The sequence below is a fragment of the Ursus maritimus genome (assembly GCF_017311325.1).
Source record: "Ursus maritimus isolate PB19 chromosome X unlocalized genomic scaffold, ASM1731132v1 scaffold_X1, whole genome shotgun sequence".
Taxonomy (NCBI): Eukaryota; Metazoa; Chordata; class Mammalia; order Carnivora; family Ursidae; genus Ursus; species Ursus maritimus.
The window spans coordinates 116,672,665-116,691,062 of NW_024423319.1; positions in this window are offsets into that span (position 1 = coordinate 116,672,665).

The following is an 18,398-nucleotide window of genomic DNA, read 5'->3' on the forward strand; positions in this document are numbered from 1 at the left end:
AAAAAAAAAGGGAGTGCCTGGTTCGCTCAGTTGGAAGAGCGTATGACTGGATCTCAGGGTTGTGAGTTGGAGCCCCACATTAGGTGGAGAGATTACTAAAAAAAATAATAAGAAGAAATAAAAATAGATAAAGTTGAAAAGAAAAAAAAACCGTGACGTACTTGCAGACCAACCCTCCTACCTTAAAACTGCATCTTATTGCAAGTGACTAGAGCATTATTGAAAGATGTGGAAGAAACAAGCCTGCCAATAGAACCTTCGCGGGAAGAGTTGAAACCTCTTGCTCTTTTCTAGCCTAGAATGTGAAGAAGAATGCTATGTCCAGGAGGATGCAAGAGTACCCTAGTGGAGGAAGGTATGCAGGGGGCAACAGGAAGAGGCTGAGTAGCTAATCAACCTGGTGTTACAAAGGAACATAGCATAGTGACCAACCAAGTGATTGCCTTTCCGTATTCATAGAGCTGAAGAGCCATACTTTCTAAGATCTATTGTACCTAGGAATCAGCTGGGGATCTTGTTGAGATGCAGATTCTGATTCTGTAGTCTGCAGTAGAGCCCCTGATTCTGCTTTTTTTTTTTTAAAAAGATTTTATTTATTTATTTGACAGTGTAGAGACAGCCAGCGAGAGAGGGAACACAAGCAGGGGGAGTGGGAGAGGAAGAAGCAGGCTCATAGTGGAGGAGCCTGATGTGGGGCTCGATCCCATAACGCTGGGATCACGCCCTGAGCCAAAGGCAGACGCTTAACCGCTGTGCCACCCAGGCGCCCCTGATTCTGCATTTCTTTTTTTTTTTTTAAAGAGTTTATTTATTTATTTGACAGAGATAGAGACAGCCAGCAAGAGAGGGAACACAAGCAGGAGGAGTAGGAGAGGAAGAAGCAGGCCCATAGTGGAGGAGCCTGATGTGGGGCTCGATCCCAGAACACCGGGATCACGCCCTGAGCCGAAGGCAGACGCTTTAACCGCTGTGCCACCCAGGTGCCCCTGATTCTGCATTTCTAACAAGTTCATAGATGTTGCTGACATTGCTGGTCCAAGGATCACATTTTGAGTAGTGATGGTGAAGAGTTACTAAATGAGAATTAAAACTTGTATGTTGGGTACGGGACTCTGTGCTTTTCCTCTGTGTTGTAGAGGAGAGAGACTGGAGTAGGAGCCAGAACACCCAAGTTCAAATTTGAGTCTGCCACCTATTTTGTGACCTCAGTCTTTTGAGGCCTGTTTCTCTTATTTGTTGAGCAGGAACAAAACCACATACCTTATAGGATGTTCATGAGGATTGAATAGTTATTGTATGTGTGATATTTGGTAAGGGCTCAATAATTGTTAGTTAACTCTAAACCAGCCACAGTTGCTAGTATTCCAAGAGGACTCAGAAGTTCTGGCTACATACCACCAAACTATCTAGAAGAAAAATTTTATCAGCCTTCCAGATGGCTGTCGACATGATGCCAAGCATCCAAATGTTTGGACTGCATTCAAAATATATTCGACAAGCATCTTTCTCCCTTTCGGATGGGTGTTTTGGCCTCAAGAAGACCGAGTGAGGGGGTTTTATGTAGAAAGATGTTATCTATCTAACTTCACTGGCTCTTTGTATACTTTGGAGCAGCTTACAGACACATTGGAAAACAGTAATGCATACAACATGGATAATCTCAATTTTCAGAAAGCCTTTGATACTGTTCCATCTAATGGGCTGCTTAAACCCAAGACAGCAGGGATTCTTGATGGAACCCTGGGAAAAAGGAGAAACTGGCTAGAGAACAAAACAAAAAGTTAAGAATGATACAGAATGGAAAATAGATAGAAGATGGGGTTACATTCAAAGAGCAGGGGAAGAGGTCCAGATGTTACTATTGTGATTATGACATAGGTTGGTGTGCAAGTCTGAGCCTATGGGAGAAATGGCGATGAGGACTGCAGCTCTGCCATACATGAGCATCCAGCTTGATGGTGACATAAACTTTATATGACAGTCTCTTAACATTAGAAGGGCAATGTGTTTGTTAGGCTACAAAGACTATTAAGGACACTCAAAATGATACGAAACCAGTTCTGATTTAAGAATAAAAATATCCAGCTGCAGCACAAGACTTTAAGTAGAAATTTTTATATTTTCAATTGTATTTATTGCAACTCTGGGGAAATAAGAAATACATATTCCTTTAAAGCAGTGGTTCTCAGGGTGCCTGGGTGGCTCAGTTGGTTAAGCATCTGCCTTCAGCTCAGGTGATGATCCCAGGGTCCTGGGATTGAGACCCTCTTTGGGATCCCTGCTCAGCGGGGAGTCTGCTTCTCCCTCTTCCTCTCTCCCCACTTGTTCTCTCTTTCTCCCCAATGAATCAGTCAATAAAATCTTTAAAAAAAGGTTCTCAACTGGGGGCAATATTTTGCCCCCCCCCCCCCCCCAGGGGATATTTGGTGATGTCTGGAGACGTTTTTGGTTGTCACATCTTGGCAGGTGTGTGAGACTGGCATCTAATGGGAAGAGGCCAGGGATGCTGCTAAATGTCCTGCAGTTCATAGGACAGCCCATGAACAGAGTTTGGCAGCCCCCAACTGTCAACACTGCCAAAGTTGAGAAATTCTGTTCTAAATCATTGTACCTTGAACTGTGAACAGGAGGGAAAACTTCATAAGGTAAGAATGTTCTATAGAAAGCATTTGTCTGAAAAAATCCCTATCATTTGTGGAATGAAGTATTCATTATCACTAAACTATAATATGGCGATCTAAAACTAGAAACAGGAGCAAGGAGGAGAGGCAGGAGAACAACAGAAATTTGAGCAGAAAGCGAGAACAGAGGACCAAGACATTTAAGCTCTGCTGTGAACTTTTGTGTCCCCCTCAATCCCCTTTCCTCATGGGTCTTCTGCTCAATTCACTTCAAATGAATTGGCCTGTAGCTTGCTACATAACAGGATCCATAAAAACATCTGTTCCAGTCTGGCACCCAGATGTTTGAGTCTGTATATGCCAGCTAGTCAGTTTTCAGACATCATTTTCTTTTAGAGAAAAAAAGTAGGTCCAGTGAGAGAATGAGGGATGGTATTTGGAATAAAGAAAGAATTCCAAAACTTTAAAAAATGTATGAAATTGCTTATCTTCCTTTTCTCCCTGAAAGAGAAGAAAGTAATACTTCTAACTGGATTTTCCTAGAGGTACATGAAAAATAAAAACAGTCTAGCTTTTGATAACTACATTCTAGGAAGTTATGGTGTACATGGTATAGTTTCAGGGGTTCTGGAGAGGCCCCCAGGTCCCGTTGTCCACTCTACTTCTTGTCATTTCACAATAATAGCTACTTTCTTCAGAAGTTTAGCCTCCTATTATGGCACAAACTTTCTATTCAAGTCTCCTTTTTTTTAAATTAAGTTTTTTTTTATTTGAGAGAGAGAGCACAAGTGGGGGAAGGGGGCAGAGGGAGAAGGAAAAGCAAACTCCCCACCGAGCAGGGAGCCCAACATGGGGATTGATCCCAGGACCATGGGATCATGACCCGAGCCGAAGGCAAATGCTTAACTGACTGAGCCACCCAGGTGACCCTCAACGTTCCTTCTTAAGCAACTTAGCTTACTCTATTTATTAGTTTATATGGAAGATGAACCAGAATGGGACAAAGCTCGGAAATTGAAGAATCCCAAGGAGGAAAGAAATCTGGCTGAGAGCGGTAGCAGTAAAAGCTGCCTTCGTTTGCATTTTCCTCAAATTGAGCCTTTTTTATAGGAAGGCAGAGCCCTGAGTCATTCAGAATTCCCTCTAATTTAACAGAAAGCAAGGTCCTTGGCTATCAAAATGGCACTTATTGACCTCTGGCTAATTCCACTCAGGAGATTGTAATATACAGCCCAGGAACCTGGTCTGGTGTCCTAAAATGAAAGGGTTCATCAGGAAATTGATGAGTTATGTTGAATAATGTCATGCCAGAACCTTGAAGCAACTTGAACAGGACTCTGCAACTAAGCCCACGTATATGCACATATATTCACACAGATGGTATCGTGTTTCAGTACTATTGCCAACGTTCTTAGTTGGATTGTTTACAAAGATTAATTGATGGAATTCTGTAAATTAATCAATTTAGTTTTTGAATTGGTTTGTGAGATGTGTGTGTGCATGTTAACATACACATGCAACGCTACATATGTGAACAGAGGAATTTGAGCACATTTTCATCTCTTTGTTCATATTCTATTTTACAGTTTGTGAGGGTGTTAATGAATTTAAAGGTCTGTATTTGGTATCAGGTAGGGCCAGGTATGATTTTTTTTCAGTCTTTACCTGTAGATCCCAGCTCATCATTGAAAAATCCGTATCTTTGTTCACAAATGGAAAGGAGCAAGACGGCAATGGTGAATCAGTGCCAGTACTTACTCTCAACTGATCCCTTGGTGATAGGGGTCAGTAAAAGCATCTCTACACAAAGGGGAGGACATTTTATATTATTTAACATACCAGAAATGGTTTTCCAAGGAGATAGATGGTCAGCATGAGTTTCTAACATAGAGCAGCCAATCGCTTATCTAGGTGCTAGTCTATCTTTTAATTGTTTATCTAGGTGCTAGTCTGTCTTGTGACTGCTGCATGTAGTTTTATCGAAATGGTAGAGTGAGATTGTGGTGTCCTAAGTATAATGACAGTTCCTTACTGGCTTTCCAAATACCAGTGGTTTGTTCAGAAATCTATTTTGCATATGCACATGCTTTGGGGCCATTTTCAGTTACCTCTAAGACTCTATTTACTTGTGAATGCTTAAAGGGGTAATGAGTAACATCGATAGTGTGGAAATGTCACAAATAGAAGCTTCTCAGGTTGCGTATGTAATTAATTGTCCCATTACATTTCGGTGATACATCGTCATCACCATAAAGTATCATATAAGTTTCATTATGGAAAGACAACAATTAACTTTCCACATATAAGGGATTGACTCATGATTTAGAGCCAACTATTCAAAGGAAATATAGAATATAGAGAAAACACACAAGAATGAAGAAAGGAGAATTATAGATTTCAAGCAGCTTAATAAGGAAGATTAAAATTTTTTTGAAGATTAAATATTTTATGCCTTGTTCTTTACCTACAAATAGGAATTTTGTAAATGTGCTATTATCCCTAACCCTTATAAAATTTTTTGAAGTTGACTTATTTCACTTAGCATAATACCCTCTAGTTCAGTTAGAGAAAGAAAGTGATATGATTTCACTCATATGTGGAATTTAAAAAACAAAACAGAGGATCATAGGGGAGAGTAGGGAAAAATAAAATCAGATGAAATGAGAGAGGGAGACAAACCGTAAGAGACTCTTAACTACGGGGAACAAACTGAGGGTTGCTGGAGGGGAGGTGGGTGGGGGGATGAGGTAACTGGGGGATGGGCATTAAGGAGGGCGCTTGATGTAATGAGCACTGGGTGTTATATGCAACTGATGGATCACTAAACTCTACCTCTGAAACTAATAATACATTATATGTTAATTGAATTTAAATAAAACAAATTTAAAAAAATTTTGAAGTTGATGCATATGTTTTATGGAGGAAAATATCAGGGACCTACACCTGGATCATCCTGTAACATAGTGTACTCTTAGATAAAATAAAATGTGATGCATCAGTGTTAACCAAACAACTACCATGCATGAAATTCTGACATTGGAGGACACAAAGGTACCTAAGGAAGGGTCTCTACCCTCAAGGAAATTACATTAATAATGATGGCAAGAAGACATAGACTTGAATAAGTTAGATGGCAAGAAATGTTTTACTTATACACCGAGACATTAATGGAAGATGTGTCATCGGTGACAGGTACAGACAATACTGCTGTGCTAGGCAGAATAATGGCTCTCCAAAGATGTCTGCATCCTAATCCCTGGTACCTGTGAATATGGTTCCTTGCATGGCAGATCACACTTGGTGAGTGTGATTATGTTAAGGCTCTTGAGAAGGAGAGATTATCTTGGATTATCTGGGTGGCTCTAATACTGTCACAAGAGTCTTTTTTTTTTAAAGATTTATTTATTGAGCATGTGTGCAGGTGGATTGGGGGTAGATGGAGAGGGAATCTCAACCAGGCTCCCTGCTGAGCACAGAACCAGATGTGGGGCTCGATCCCACAACCCTGAGATCATGACCTGAGCAGAAACCAAGACTTGGATGCTCAACTGACTGGGCCACCCAGGCGCTCCACAAGGGTCTTTCTAAGATGGAGGCAGGAGGATCTGAAGCAGAAAAGGAGATAGGAGGAGGGAAGCTGATCAGAGTAAGGCAGGGCCACAAACCAAGGAGCTCAGATGGCTTCTAGAACCTTGAAGAGGCAAACAGATTCTCCCCTAGAGCCACCAGAAAGAAGGAGGGCAGTCCTTCTTTGGGCTTCTGATCTCCACAACTGTAAGATAAATTTGTGTTATGTCACTGAATTTGTGGTAATTTGTGATAGCCGTCATGGGAAGCTAGTGCACTTGCTATCATAATCCACCTCATTTCAGTGGACTCCAAAGTCCACAGCTGTCAAAGGGGGGAAGTGAGACTAAATCAGTATTTTGCCATCCGAAACCATACCCTTCACTAATGAAATATCTAAATATGCTGTCTTCAGAGAAGAAGACAGGAACAGAGGAAAAGTAACAGAAGTGCAGAGGGGATGCTATGGGAGGCACTGCTCAGTATCTCTCTGGGCCTCTTCTGGAACAAAGATGGTAGGATTTTCAGGTCTTCTCCAGTTTTAACTCTGTATGAGGTGAAGTGAAGCCAAGGAGGATTGTCCCCAAGTCTACCAAACCCATTGATTCTACAAAAGCTGGTTTGATTGATCTGATTCTCAATAATGAGCGAAAGTTTTTACCCATTTCAGTTTTACCCAAACTTATGTCCCCATTCTCAGCTAAAATTGGGTCTCGTGGCATAGATGTGTTTTCTAATGATCGTTCTAGGAATATTTAGTGTTTTTTTTTTTTTTTTTTTTTTTGCAAAAGCATTACCTCAATTTATAGAAGACATTGGCATTGAGGTGGGGGTACACATGAAGGATCAAAGCAGAGCTGCTAATCCAGGGACAATGGCACAGTGTGGGCAGCCAGTTCTTCCCTGTGAAGTAAGCATCTTTTTTTTCCCCCTGAAATCCACGAGAACAAGATAGAGTGGTTATTATCCTAAGCTCCATGAAAAGAAAATAAATGGGAAAGTCCCTTAAGAGTGTGAAACCACTTGGTGTTCAAAGAAATCTATTTTTATTTTTAATTGCTGTCCCAGGGATGGCTAAGTGACATGGGCTTCTCATTTCTTAGAGGTCCCAGGAGGCTCTAACTTCAAGACAGAAAGATAAATAAAAAGAACTCTATGCACATATGAGATGCCAGCTATCCTAGTGGTGTTGGAAGATCCAAATGGAATACCTCCATAATGACACAGGGACAGTTTTTCACCAGGGAAACTGGCTGTGATGGGGATTCTGGGCGAGATGACAGGGAAAGTAAAAAGAATACAAGATACTCTCCCCTCTTCTGCAAAGAGAGAGAAATTAAAACAAAAATGATTTATGTAGGAACTTTGTGGAAGAGAAGAATACCACCTCAGGAACTGAAGTGAGGTAATCCAAGGTGCCACCTTAGTTCCCAGATCAATTCCACACTGTAGCTGAGATCTTTCATGTGCTTCCCAGTTACAGTAATGGTAACTGCTAACAAAAGCCAGTCCCTGTTGTAAGTCTCCCCTGCATTAGTTGTCACTGTCTTCCTGTGGAGGGTAGATTGACAGATGAGAAAATCAAGGCTCAAGCTATTTGCTCAAGATCTCCGATTGACCACGGAACCATGATCAACTCCAAATCTGTCTGGTTCCAAAGTCCATGTTTTCAAGCCCCCCACTATACAAAAATTACATTTACACATGCCTACAAGAATATTTCCTGGAAATATCTCTGCTATTATCCCTACAAATATTGTCGCCTCTCCTCTTCATCATTTCAGCTATAATTTCTATTAGTTGTATGTTAGAGCTCATCATTTCATCTGTTTCTTAGCTCTTATTGAGCAACTGTGCATCTTTGCACTTCTGCAGTATGATTTGGTCTTTTCTTTAGATCTCTCTTCTAATTTATAACTCTCTGTTCAGCTGTGTCTACTGTTCAGCTCATTCACTGAATCCTTTAATGATCAAATCAGATTCATATATCTATCCTTGTTATTTCTCATGGCATTTGATTTCCTCACATGCTTTATAAATTTTGTCTGTGAGCTCATCTTTATTTTTTTGAGATTTTATTTATTTATTTGACAGAGAGGCAGCGAGAAAGGGAACATAAGCAGGGGGAGTGGGAGAGGAAGAAGCAGGCTCCCAGCGGAGCAGGGAGCCCGATGCGGGGCTTGATCCCAGGACCCTGGGATCACGCCCTGAGCCAAAGGCAGACGCTTAACGACTGAGCCACCCAGGCGCCCCTATTATTTGCTTTTCATGGTTGTCTTTGTTGGGGCTCTACAGGGTTTGAAGTTTCAAGATGGAACATTAGTTTCTGAGCCCCGCTTTTCTTTACCGTGTGGAGACACGAAAGACACCCGGCACATACATGCAGTGGATATCCTTCACGATCCTCCTGAAGGAAGGCCATGAATAGGGCAGTTTGTAGGCTAGATCAGAAGTCTGAAAACTATGGTCAATGGGCCAAATCCTGCCTGCTGCCTGTTTTCGCAAGGCTGATGAGCTAATAATGGTTGTGGCATTTTTAAATGGTTGAAAAAAATACAAATAGGGATGCCTGGGTGGCTCAGTCAGTTAAGCATTTGCTTTCGGCTCAGGTCATGATCTCAGGGTCCTGGGATCGAGACCCGCATCAAGCTTTCTGCTCAGTGGGGAGCCTGCTTCTCCCTCTGCCTGCTACTCCCCTTGCTTGTGCTTGCATGTGCGTGTGCTCTCTCTCTCTCTGACAAATAAATAAAATCTTCAAAAAAAAATACAAGTAACATTTCACGATGTGAAAATGACATGAAATTCAAATTTCAGTGTCCATAAACAAAGATTTATTGGAACATACCATGCCCATTTGTGTACATATTGCCTGTGGCTGTTCTCATCCTACAGCAGCTGAGTTGAGTAATTGCAACACAGACCATATGGCCCACAAAACCTAAAATATTTATTATCTGACCCTTTACAGAAAAAGTTTGCTGGGCTAGATCATCTAATTGGAATCATTTCTGTTTGAAAGTGAAAGTACACCCCACAGCTGTGTGTCAAAATTCTCCACTGATATAAAGAAAAGCTCCAAGCACACAAGATAAAAAAGAAGGACTGTGATTTTCAGTCTTTTAAGATATCAAGGAAATACTTAAAACTCCTCCAGTTTTAATGGAAGGCACAGCATAGGGAATATAGTCAACAGTACTGTAATAGCGCTGTACGGAGACAGATGGTAGCTGTAATTGTGGCGAGCACAGCATAACATAGAAGTTGAATCACCGTGTTGTACACCTGAAACTAACGTAGCATTGTGTGTCAACTATACTTAAATAAAAAAGTAAAAAACAAAACACAGTTTTACAAATTCGCCTATCATTTTCCTCTCAGGAAAACATGCCACTCCCTATTGTGACCACCAGATGGCGAGTCCAGTGATGGTTCAAAGGTTCCTCAACATTTATGTATAGAGATACCTTATGCGTGATTTAAAAAGATGAACCTTGGAGCCCCTGGGTGGCTCAGTCGGTTAAGCGTCTGCCTTCGGCTCAGGTCCTGATCCCAAGGTCCTGGAATCGAGCCCTGTGTCGGGCTACCTGCTCAGCGGAGAGCTTGCTTCTCCCTCTGCTTCTCCCTCTGCTTATGCTCTCTCTTCTCTCTGTCAGATAAATAAAATATTAAAAAAAAGATGAACCTTGTGAACAGTCTGTATTTAGATATCAGCTAAATCATGTCAAACTTAGAATAGTCTCTTTGAGGAAACAGGCTGAGACCCAAATCTTAGCTTTGAGGGGGTGGGGGCTCTCCAAGAGTAAGCAATATATGCTTGACCTAAGGCAGTTGTCGCAAACTGTAATGTACAAAGAATAATGTAGAATACTTGCTAAAAGTTATCCTTTACCCCCAAGCCACACTGTTAGTGAGTCAGCCTCAACAATCTGAAGAGCCTGCTGTTTTTTTTCTTTTTCTTTTAAACCAGTACCACATTTATTTCTGGTGCAGGTGGTCTGAGGACAACAGATTTAAAGATCCCGATTTTGGGAGATTTCTTGTCTCTAGGCCTGATGAGAAGGGTGGCTTATTGTCCAAATTACAGGGTCCAATGGGGGAACAAGAAACTTGTGGCCTGTTCGTGGGCAGGGGTTCAAACTTATGGGCAGGATGGGCATGTTGTTTGATCTCTCTTTGCCTCAGTTTCCTTAGCTAAAATGGAGATGTTAATGGCATCCACCTCAGGGGGTTATTAACATTAAATGAGTTAATATATGTGAAGTGTTTAGAAGACTGCCTGCTTCTTAGAAAGTTCTGTATAAGAGTTAGCTATTAGTATGAGCCACATTGCTCCCATCACGCAGCCTCCAAGCTAGCCCATGAAAGTTTCAGGCTCTACTTCCGTGCCTTTACTCGCGTTGAGCAACCATGCCAGTTCAAAAGATAAAATGATGTGCATCCGGAATAAGTAATTAAGATGGAGGAAAGACTAACAGAGCATATATTAATTCTGTGTCAGATGTATCAACCAGCAAAGTGCAGAGTTCCTTTCTAGTTGGCCACAGCCCATACACAGCACCCTGATGGAGAAACAGTGATGGCCTGTTCATAGCTCAGGGGTAGCTCAAGAGCAAAGCGTAGAGTCTCCACAGGCTGGAGAGTCCCCTAAGATGACCTGGTGCAAAGGCTTTGCCTAATAGGGTGGCGGGAACTAGCTAAGCTGATGAGACTAGCTCCAGGTGAAATCTGAGTGGGAAAATACAGTGAGCATGGGCTGGTCAGGACATGGAGAATAATGGAGCAGTTGGAAGGAGGCAGAGGTGTCTATGGCCATACCACCCTGAATGCACCCGATCTTGTCTGGAAGGAGGCAGAGGTGCTATGAGGGAGGTGCCATAGAAACCATGGGGAGACCAGAAAGAGAAGCAGGTCCTGGAAGCAGTCTGGGGGCCTGCAAGGATGAATAGTTCCTGTTCTAATATTGTCTATTGCCTCTTATAGTAACTCCTCCTTTTCCAAAGGAGGCCTTCTTAGAATCTTGAGGCTAAATACAGAGGATCATTTTTAAGAAGTTCAAGGAACAGAGATGGCAAAGGACATGCACCGAGATGGAACTGCTTCTCAGAGAGAGTTTGGATGAGGCTGGTGAAATCATGACCAAAGGGCTCCTTTTCTCCAACCAGCTCCCCTCCCCTTTCCTCCACCATCAGCCATGCTTCCTTCAGCAAATATACAGCAGAAATACTTATGAGTCAAAGGTAGACAACTTGTGGGCCCAGGGAGTTTTCGCATGACTATTTTTATACTACACAGTTCTAGGGTCAGAAGTCTAGAATCAAGGTGTCTGTAGGGCCGCCCTCCCTCTGAAGATTCTAGGGGAGGGTCCTTCCTTGCTTCTTCTGGCTTCTGGTGTTGCCAGAAATCCTTGGTGTGCCTTGGCTTGTAGATGTATCACTCCAATCTCCGCCTCTGTCGTCACATAGTTGTCTTCTTTCTGTGTCTCTCCTCTTTCCATGCAGGACACCAGTCATATTGGATTAAGGGCCCACCCTACTCTAGTATGACCTCATCTTAACTCATTATATCTGTAATGACATTACTTCTAAGTAAGGTTATGTTCTGAGGCCCTGGGGCTAGAACTTCATCATATCTTTGGGGGGACAAAATTCAATCAGTAACAATTACTAGGTCTTTTTCTTTCCCCAAACTGCTCTGAGTTAAAGAAGTGTATTCATTATGGCAGGGTGCTAGCTGTCCACCAACAGTTGTGCTCCCTTCCATCATGAGGTGTGACTGCCAAAAGGCAGCTTCCCAGCCCAGCACTATGTTTTCCAGCTGCCCTTGCTTCTGATTCGACCATGCCACTAGCTGTCACCAATGAAATGTGGATCAAATTGAATTTGTCAGTTCGGATGGGTCGTGAAAGACTGCTTCCATTCTTATTCTCTTTACCTGAGGCCTCAGGGAATGGCAGATCCCCATGGAGGAAAACTGCCTGCACAGTGACCAGAAATATCCAAATTGGTCTGTTATAGGAGTGAGAACTAAACTGTTGTCCTGTTTAGTGTAGCCACTCAATTTGAGTGGTTTGTTACAGCAGCTGGCACCACCCTAGCCAGTTCACTCAAAAGGCATGATTGGTTTTCCTTTTCTTATAGTCTCACGGAAGTTGATATTCTGCTAAATACATCTTTAAGGTGTATAAGGGAAGGAAAGCAAAAAAAACATATATTATCCCAACTTTAGACATGCTTATAGGGATAGATACTATATACTCTTTCCTCCAAAGTAAGAAGTTTGAATGTATTCCAGATAAATTAGTTATATTAGTAACTTAAAAGTAATTTTTTGGCTTTTATTTTGCGACTAATAGTGAAGTAGCTCACAGTCTTTGTATTGCACAGGCAAGGAGAAGATTAAGGAGATGGAGGAGACAGTGGGTATTTTATCTTCATGGGTGTTTTCTTTTCATTCATCACTCCATCATGTGGTCCTGTCCTGGTTTTTGGATGAGAATGAAAAGATGTTTTAGTTTCCAAATGCAAAGATTTTCAGCCAGGTATCTTCATTATGTGCCTCTTTGTTCAATCCCATTGGCTCAAACGTCTCTGGTGACTGGTTCTGGCACCGTCCACATTTTGAGATCTCAAGGACATGAGGAAGCTTAAGAGACTTCTCAGGAGAAAAGGCAGCCTCACCTTATATATACATTTTAGAATGAAACACTCATGCTGAAGGCAGAAGGTCTTTATAAAGGAATATTTTTGGTTCAGACCTAGAGGAGTTTTTCCACCTTGGGCAATTCTGCCTGCCAGGGGGAGGTTGACAGTGTCTGGGGACATGTTTGGTTGTGACAACTGTCGGTGGGGTGGGGAGTGTGGTGTGCCACTGGCATTTAGTAGGTAGAGATCAGGGATGCTGCTAAACATTCTGCAACGTACGGGTCAATCCCCCAATAGAGAATTATCCAGTTCTAAATTTCAGTTATGCTGGGGTTGAGAAACCCTGACCTGTAGTAACACATGTGAAAATAATTCATATTTAGGTTCTCCTTTTATGAAACTTGGTCTATTTTCAAAGCTGAAGTTTCAAATAGAATAATCACAAGAAATCTAAGAATAATACTTTCATTGAAATCTGACTATGTGCCAAGCACTGTGATAACTGCTTTACATAAGCAGGAAAGATTTACATCAGTGATACATAGCAAGGGGTGATTTACAAATTCCCAAATCTCAGTTATGTTTTTGATGCAGAAAAGTAAAGATGAGGCTCTAAGAAATAGAAAATTAGAGGCTTTTTAAAATAGTAAATTGAGAACTTAATTTAAAAATAGTAGAAACATCTTGGGGCTCCTGGATGGCTCAGTCTGTTAAGCATCCAACTCTTGATTACGGCTCAGGTCATGATCTCAGGGTTGTGAAATAGAGCCTCACATCAGGCTCCACACTGGGTGTGGAGCCTGCTTAAGATTCTCTCTTTCCCCTACCCCCCGCTCGCACGCACTCTCTCTCTCTCAAAAAACCCCACCAAAACTGTTTCAAAAAAATCCTAGAAACACTTAATAAATCATCAGATAAGCTTAATTCCATGAGTGGTAATACTTTTAGGACAAAAGAATAAACAGAAGTAAGCATAATATTCCAACATGAACAAGTTGAGAACATTTTATTTTTTTAAAGATTTATTTGAGAGAGAGAGAGTGTGTGTGATCAGGAGAGGGAGAGAGAACCCCAAGCAGACTCCATGCTGAGCACAGAGCCAATGCGTTGCTCAATCCCAGGACCCTGAGATCATGACCTGAGTGGAAACCAAGAGCCGGGCACTAAACTAACTGTGCCACCCAGGCACCCCACGAATACTTTATTTTTTTGAAGAATATTTAGCCCTAGGAGAACACGTGCATGATATAATGTTCAATAAAAAATTCAGCTGTAAAACTTAAAGCATGATCTCAAGTCTTACCTATGCTTTTTTGACAAATGAATATATTGACAAAAGTAGGTAGAGAAAGCATGCTGTAATAAATGGAATACCCTAAAATATTATCTGGATTTTAAGGTTAGCCTGCTTTATTTTGGTTATTTTATTTTATTTATTTTTTTAATGATTTTTTATTATGTTAGTCACCATACAGTATATCCCCGGTTTCCGATGTAAGGCTCGATGATTCATTAGTTGCGTATAACACCCAGTGCACCATGCAGTACGTGCTCTCCTTACTACCCATCCCCCACCCCCCTCCCCTCTGAAGCCCTCAGTTATTTTGGTTATTTTTTAAGTTTTTCACACTGAGTGTGTATTATGCACTATAAAGATAGGAATGGAGGAAAAAATAAGAGGAAGGCACCATATCTCCTTGGACAGAAGCTACTTTAACATCATCAGTGAATAGAGACATGCTTTTGATTGAACTATTTGACTTAATATTAGCTTCATTAATTGTATGGGATTAGTTAATTGTATGAAATATTCATTAATTGGGTGGGATAGCTCTGGTGGGATAAATGATCCTCTTAACATGTTTAAGGAAATTTAAGCAAAATTAGTTTTTTATTTTTTTTGTAAAGCATGACAGAATTTTATTTTTATTTTTTTTATAATGATTTTTTATTATATTATGTTAGTCACCATACAGTACATCCCCAGTTTTCGATGTAAGGCTCGATGATTCATTAGTTGTGTATAACCCAGTGCACCATGCAATATGTGCCCTCCTTACTACCCATCACCGACCTATCCCATTCCCCCACCCCCCTCCCCTCTGTAGCCCTCAGTTTATTTCTCATAGTCCATAGTCTCTCATGTTTCATTCCCCCTTCTGATTACCCCCCCTTTCCTTATCCCTTTCTTCCCCTACCGATCATTCTAGTTCTTATGTTCCATAGATGAGAGAAATCATATGATAGTTGTCTTTCTCTGCTTGACTTATTTCACTTAGCATTATCTCCTCCAGTGCCGTCCATGTTGTAGCAAATGTTGAGAACTCGTTCTTTCTGATTGCTGAGTAATATTCCATTGTATATATGGACCACAACTTCTTAATCCAGTCATCTGTTGCAGGGCATCTCGGCTCCTTCCACGATTTAGCTATTGTGGACATTGCTGCTATGAACATTGGTGTGCATATGGCCCTTCTCTTCACTATGTCTGTATCTTTGGGGTAAACATGTGCTTTGGAAGCCTTCATTTTCTTTGTGCTGTATTTATTTGTGTTGGGTTTTCTCTTGAAAGCATATGAAAAAGAGAGAAACATTTCACATATTAGCTACAGGTATTTCAAACATTCTAAGGCATTTGGCTAAATAGAGAAATAATTCTTTTATGTCTTTAGTATTTGTATTTAACATATCCTTTACTAATGAGTTCAAAAACTGTTGAGAGAAACTATTTTCTACTTTCACCTATCTTTTTAAAAAAAAATTCCAATTTGTGAGCTTTCACAACTCAGGCATCTTAGAACTCTGGCTTCAACTACAAAAGCCTAAGATAAATAGTATGGAGCAGTTAAAAAACATAGCTCAGTATTTTGAGCTTTGTACTTGGGAATGTAGCAAGGCACATTCAGATTCAGGAATCTTCTCTCTTCAGTTACAAGCATAGATGAAAAGACTCTGGCCCAAATATGGGAATGGTCTCCTCAAAGATGAGAAACTTTTTTTTTTTTCCAAAATGAAGCTGACAGGATTTTGAAAACCAGTTACAAATTTCACGTTGAGTTAGCAGAGAGGCTATTCCAGTTAAGAATAGTAAGAATAAGAGGCTAATTTCTCATTCCTCTTTATTATTATCAAGAACATTTAATTAATATTGTGCTCACGTGGTGGTAGACCAGTGGTTCTCAACCAGGGTGATTTTGGCCCTCAGGGGACATGTGGCAAAGTCTGGACACATTTTTTCAGTTGTCCCAACTTGGGCCTAGGACACTAATGGCATCTTGTGGGTAGAGGCCAGAGATGCTAACTTTGAAATGTGTGTTTCAGTGGATACACATCTCGTTGATATCAACCCCATTTCCAATTGGATTTAGAATTTTTAAGACATCCCTTACTGAGAATTAATTGACAGGAACCCTGAAATCATGAATCCAGGACATTAACACACCAACTATGTGACTTATAATTGTAAAAGCTGATAGATTTTAGAGTTTTAATTTACATACATTTGTCTTCTTAAATATGAACCTGAGCAGTACTAAGTTAGGAAATATGCTGATCATTAAGCTGTTGTCTCTCAACCCAGACCCGGTCTCCTGTGCTCGTCTCTCAGATGTTGGCGCTGAGAGTCTGCAAACTGGCTCCCTGTTGTGGCTGGACAACGGGTTGGGGTGGCGGGGTGGGAGGGAGGGCTGCAGGAAGATGATGAGTCTGGAGGAGGCAGAAGGGGCTTGCTCTTTACTGTTTGCTTCTTGTTCGTGTCGGTGCTAACCTGGCAACGGCCTTTCACCTGGCAGTGTCCGTTGTTTCAAGTTATAGAGTTGTTTTTTGTTTCTGTTTTTGCTTCTTTTGTATTCCCAGAACCATCCTCATTGCACTGGCTCAGAGATACCAGCATCAGCCAATGAGTGCCCCCTCTTCAGGGTCCTGGGTTCCGGTTCGATGCAGCTCCTCCTCTGATCTCCTCAGCTCTGATAACCCCAATCTCTCTCCATTATTTCCTCAGCCTTGGGGTGGTAGCTACTTCTTGCAGTTACTGTGTCTGTCTTATCCCAGCAGGCCCTTTGTGTCTCTTCCGTACTCTCATACCTGTTTAAACCAATTCATTAGATCACATTCTCTGTTTTTTTTTTTAAAGATTTTATTTATTTATTTGACAGAGATAGAGACAGCCAGCGAGAGAGGGAACACAAGCAGGGGGAGTGGGAGAGGAAGAAGCAGGCTCCCAGCAGAGCAGGGAGCCTGATGTGGGGCTCAGTCCCAGGACCCTGGGATCACACCCTGAGCCAAAGGCAGACACTTAATGACTGAGCCACCCAGGTACCCCTTATACCTGCTTTCTTTAGGCTGACTTAAAATAATGCCACATGTGTGGAATTACATTCTATTTGCCCAGTGAAAACCTTTGGACAGAGTTCCTTTGGACTGTGCGAACCATTGGACGGTTTTTGGTGGCATTCTCCACTTCCTTTTCAGGCTAACAAACACTCCCTGTGGTTCATAAAAGATAGGCAGCCATAATTATTTTATCCTACGTCCCTAGGTGCCCAGGCATTCTTCCCTATTATCTAGAGCAACCAGACATAAAATAAAAACTTGTTATCCTCAGGGTATAGCCAAACACTGCTCCTGAACATCAGGACTTCAGAAAGAGATGCCTAATAAATTCTGTGAGAGTCTTGAATCCTTCAAAAAAGTTGCATCTGTGATGATGGCATGTTTTTACCAAAGCAGGCATCGGAGATAAGATATCATTTCAGTTGGGTCTTAGGGGATGAGAGGAAGTGTTTTAGGTGGGACAGGGAACAGTGTGAAGAAGAGGCCAGAGGGTTGGATGTGGGGAACTGTATGAACTTTTGGGGGAATTCTCTGTGGGAAACTAGTTGTATGGGCAGACCCAGGTGAGGGAGGATATGGGATTACTCATCCTAGAGAGGTGGGCTGTGGCCACTCCTCAACATGAGTAGGGGCCATTCTTTATCTCTTCTTTCCTTTTTCTCCCATATTTTTCATTTTTTGGGAAATTCACTTGGACATTCTAATTAAAATGTAAATAGCAAAACCCAATAGGCGCAGAGTTTTTGGTGTTTATTATGATGAATGTATAAGTTCCCCAGTATGCCATTAGCAGAAGACAATATGAGAAGAACTTAGTGGTGAAGGCTCAATGGGAGTGGGCAGGTCTGGTGACAGTGTGTGAATGTGAGCATGGTGCTTCTGCAGCACCTGAAAGTATCTCAAAATAATAATAATAATAGAGAAGAGAGAAGAAAAAGTGGGAGTATGGAAGTAGAAGTAGATACTGGGCTTAATAGTAGCCGGAAATCTGCTAGAAATCACATTATGGATTTTGTTCACAAGTGCTGCTGTAACAAGTGCTATTTAAAAATCATTTTTGCTTGGAATTTATGTTTTGCTTGAGTGTTTTGTAATTAAAAACAAATAATATTGAATTGGGGGAATGGGGAGTGACTGCTAATGCACAGGGTTACTCCCAGGGGTAATAAAAAAAAGTTCTGGAATTAGTGTGATGGCTGTACAATTTGTGAATATACTAAAACCCACTGAATTGTAA